Source organism: Amphibalanus amphitrite, unplaced genomic scaffold, assembly GCF_019059575.1.
Source record: "Amphibalanus amphitrite isolate SeventyFive unplaced genomic scaffold, NRLGWU_Aamphi_draft 001078F_arrow, whole genome shotgun sequence".
NCBI classification, from domain to species: Eukaryota; Metazoa; Arthropoda; class Thecostraca; order Balanomorpha; family Balanidae; genus Amphibalanus; species Amphibalanus amphitrite.
The window spans coordinates 175,209-179,850 of NW_024882572.1; the positions used below are offsets into that span (position 1 = coordinate 175,209).

Consider the following 4,642-nt stretch of genomic DNA (forward strand, 5'->3'; position numbering starts at 1 on the left):
TTTTCTTACTTTCTGCAGATTTTCCTGCAAAATTTTACTGTAGTTTAAGCTGCGTTTCCTGCAGATTGTGTTCACAGACCAATGGGAGACAAGTATTTCTTCATCAACAGGTTTATTCGCCATCAATTGGTCTAGCGGGTGTTTTTCGCATGCGCAGCTTATGTCACAGCAGCGTAAGAACACGTTCGCTTTAAATCATTATGGGTATTTCTTTTCGGAATATTGATATCAAAGGTCAATGTTGATGTGTTTCATAAGATTTGTGGTGGCGGGATTATCGTCATTAACTAATTACTTGATATATTTTAATATGTATGGGGAGTGGTGTAATGCCCGCACGACTGTTGACTTTCATTGTAATTGCTTGAGCTTGTTCCTGGGCTGCCTCAGATAGCAGGATGGTGTGTCAAGTATCATGGCCTGACAGGAAGGTGGGTACCCAGACCCCTAGCTCAATATTAATCTCAGATGAAGCCCGTATATATGTCTTAGAGATTGTTAAAGTTTTAACCTCACCTACATATAACCTAACATAACCTGAAATAACCAGACATGCTAGAACCCTTATTTTGGTCAAATGCTGATGAGCAGAAAAATATTAACTTTTTGACGATTTGCCATGCCTACCTATTGCTATGTCTGGACGAGGGTTTCTCGGTTACTGTGTAGATAAACTATGGTGAAGATAAAAAACATCATCTACCCTAGCCTAACCTTTGCGTACTAAACTACCACTTTTGGTAAATGTTCAGAAAGAGTGATTCACTTTTCAGGCATACATTTTGTACATTCTTGCACTATTTGACATCCTGAATCCAGATATGATATTTACATGTGATACAAATACAAAACAAAAATCAAACCTTACCTAACCCCATGCCAGACTGGAAAACATCCATACACTACGCCGGATGCCAGTGAGACGAAATTCGGCGCAAGCGATTTTGCGCCGAAATTTCTGAGTGATTTGCGCCAAAAATTAGGTGCCTATTTGTGCAAAAATTAAGCCCTTTTCATATAAAGCACATGTGCACATATACTGATCAAGGCTATATCAACCAGGCAGAGTGTTTCGGGGCTTTGTACGCTATCCCATGTTTGAGCGTCCGAATTAGTTTTTATTTCCACGTAAACCCAATACCTCGGTGGGAGCCAGCGAGGGCCCGGCAGCGGAGCAGCACGTGCTCCGGCACATCAGCCTCTTCTCGGCTCACGGTGCAGAGCGCCGCTGGGCACCGCTTGTCTGGGCACTGCTGACACGCGGCGGAGTGGAGACAGCCGATTCGGTGCCGTATTGGAGCGAGCTGCCCCGGTGGCCGGCCCTCATCTGGTGCACCGAAATGGCATCCTCTCGGTCCTCTCCGGGGAGAGGGAGCGGCGGCGTGCTCCCGAGGAGTGGCTTGAATAGTGATTCGTAGCAGTTGTCGCGCCACTGATGCGAGGCCGCACAATGAACCGCCCTGGTCAGCGATCGGGCGTTTGAGGGCAGGGCGGCCGCCAGTTTTGCCAGATCGTCCACGCTCTCATTCCCCTCGATACTGCAGTGGGCAGGAACCCACTGCTATTGCTTAACGACGCTTGGCGACGTTCAACAACGTTTTCCATGCCTATCTCTACGCCGAAGGTTGAGGCCTCACCTGGGCGGCCGTTCCTCCGCTGAGTAGACTCAGGGCTAGAAATGTCAATCGGATACCAACTTTTTGGTATACCGATACCAAATCGATACCAACTTGGTATTTGGTATTTCAATCGTAATGTGTTTGGTATTTTGTTGGTATCATAAGCCCTCACTAATGTATAAGAGGCTAATAAATAGGTAAAAAGTTGGTATTTGCCTCAGTTTCCCCAGTTGGTTTGGTTTCGGTATTTTCCCGTGGTTTTGGTTGGTATTTGGTTTGGTATCGGTATTCCGATTTTCCGTAATTGACATCACTACTCAGGGCGGCTCGCCAGTTCGAGCACGCGACGACCGGGGCGGGGGACGTCTCGTCCCGCAACCTCTCCAGAGCTGCCCACGGGGCGAATCTGCTGCTAGATTGACCAGCGTACCGCATAAATTCGGTGACTGTCTTTCGCCAAAAAAATATGCGACCGCCCTGCACCGAAAAATTCGTCCGCCGCCATGCGCTGAATTCGGCGCATGCGAAGTTACGCCGGACGTGCGCTTAAATTTTCGGCGCAATCCCGCCACTACGCCGGACATATTCGGCTTAACGTGTATTTTTTCCAGTCTGGACCCCATGTTGCATATTCATATGAACTGTAGATCAGATATTTTTTGAACAAATACCCATCTTTCATCCTTTCAGCATGCCTACAACCTACTAAACAGCCTTGGTATCAACCTACCATTCATACTTTATCTACACAGTACACATACATATTGATATATGGGGTATGTGGTTCAGTAGGTTATAGTAGGTCAGGTGCCTACATGCTATCATTTGTCATGCTTTGATTTCAGGTGGTGTCTTGCGGGCTTTATAGTGGGCTTTGTGGCCCTCTCTAAGTGCAAGGGTTAAGTGTTGATGCACATAATGCAATGTGTTTTTTTCCATGGGCGCAGGAACCTCACTTAAAGTGTGGGGGGGGGGGGAGGGGGCAGAGAACTTCAATGTCACTTTGTGGGAACCCCAATACCCCTATAAACGAATTCTTTGCAGTTTCGTGCTTATCTCACCTTGCCGAACAATTTCTTGCTCTTAGTTTTGAATTTAAATGAAAAATAAATATTTTACTTTAAAAATTAGCATAGCTGAAAAGTGGGGACATCCCCCCCCCCCCCCGATCCTAGACCTTTTTTTCTTAATGGTACAAATCATCCAGATTCATATGAGAAGGGTAGGTAGCTACCTACAAAATCAAATCAATGCCTCAATTGTTCATTGTTTTATTACAATAAGTCCCTCCTCTGCCAATCACACTAAACTATCTACTGTCACAATGCAGTGTGCGTCATGATTTCTCAACTCTATGCATACAATATATTTCCATTTGTCAATCACATATTGTTTTTTTTTACAGGCTTTCCGGTTATGACTGAGGCCAGCATCTCACGTGTCCTGGCTACGCTAAATCACTGCGGATGCCGGATGCCGAGGACCGGAGAGCCAACCGCTTTGAGGCGTGAGCTCTGTGGCGTGGCTCGAGTGATCACCAGGTTCTGACGGCTACGGCGCCGTCGACCTGGTTGAATAGCTGGGGCCTGGACGAGAGTGCCCTTAGTACGGTGGTCAATCGGTTACGTCCGAGGGGCGCTCGAACACGCTGCCGTCGCGTGGCTGCCGGCGGCCGCCCCCTCGCACGTGAATCTCCTGGAGCGAGGACTGCGGGAGGCGGCCGCATCATCACCTGTATCCGCGCTCAACACCGTGCCACGCACTAATGGCGGAAGCCCGACTTTCTCCGATGGAGGAGAGAAGCTGGACGCTGGCTGCCAGGCTGCTGGGGAGGGCGCTGGGTCTGCCATCAGGGGACCCCCTGCACGCGACCGCCGAGGCCTCGGCACCGGCGCGCCTGCCTTCGGTCCGAGGCTGGAGATTGCGAGGCCGCCAGGCCTGGGCGAGAGCGAGAATCCCACCGTGGCAACAGACGGCTGGCGTCACCTTCCGGTTGGACGTGTGCCCGATCCGGGCTGGGGCCACGGCGGCGGAAAGGGAAAGCGTGGCTACGCTGCACCTCGCGTTCCTGCCCCTGTGTGCTGTCCGGCTTTGGACGGACGGATCTGTGGAGGGCGGAGTCTTCAGGCGCTGGGCGGGAGCCGTGCTGGTCTGGCTGGACGAAGAGGTCGAGGAACTGCGGGCCCCGGCCGGAGAGTTGTGCTATAGCTACCGCGCGGAGATGGTGGCGCCGGTGACCGTTCCGGAGACCGTACTCGGAAGAGACAGAGACCAGGACCTGCGGTCTCCGGTCCGTACCTATCTGCTAACTGTGCGGTAGTGCTGGTGTAGTGCAACATTTTTGGATGGCTAGCTACATTTCACGATTAAATAGCTGGTACGTTTCAGTGCAGGTGGCGTGACGAACAATGTGTCTGTTGGCCACTTCTGCGGAAGCTGCCATTTCCTACTCGAAGGCGGGCGCGCTGTTTGGCTGGGCCGGCAGGATGTTCCCACTTCCCATTATGTGTCGACGGCAAAGCGAGTATATTCATGTTCTTTTAATGCACAGAAGTCTGTTGTATATTTGAAGTTTTATTTTAGGTTGACGATTGCGAAGGGCAGATTCATCTTCTCTCTTTCATTTGTGTTGCCACTTTAGCGTTCATGTTTGTCATAAGTGTCCTGGTCCGGCTTGGTTGTCATCTTTATTCGTGATGTATTTTATTTTACGAACATGCTGGTGATCAATGCAATACACTTTTGATTAATAATGCTGCTTTAGCTCTGATCCTTTGTGGTATGTCTTGATTGTACTACTGCGATAGTGATTTTTCCTCACCAAAATATGCAGGCAACAAATGTAAATGCTGCCAAAAGTTTGTCATTGCGTGATGTATCTAAAAGACATCAAGTTTCTGAACGTGGTCGTGTACTACGCAACCGGAAACTCAATAGGACGTGGAATGCTGTGAAGCAAAACTACAGAAGTGAGGCTGGCCACGCCAAAATCAAGTGAGATATGTCTAGCCTTTCTTCAGCCG

General features: G+C 49.3%; 1 long non-coding RNA gene across 1 annotated transcript; it reads left to right on the forward strand.

Moving 5' to 3' along the window:
* The first annotated feature begins 230 nt into the window (after positions 1-230).
* Positions 231-4,372, forward strand: LOC122369841. The gene is made up of 2 exons (XR_006254483.1): positions 231-431; positions 3,025-4,372. It is a non-coding gene; the product is annotated as an uncharacterized LOC122369841 (long non-coding RNA).
* Positions 4,373-4,642: the final 270 nt, after the last annotated feature.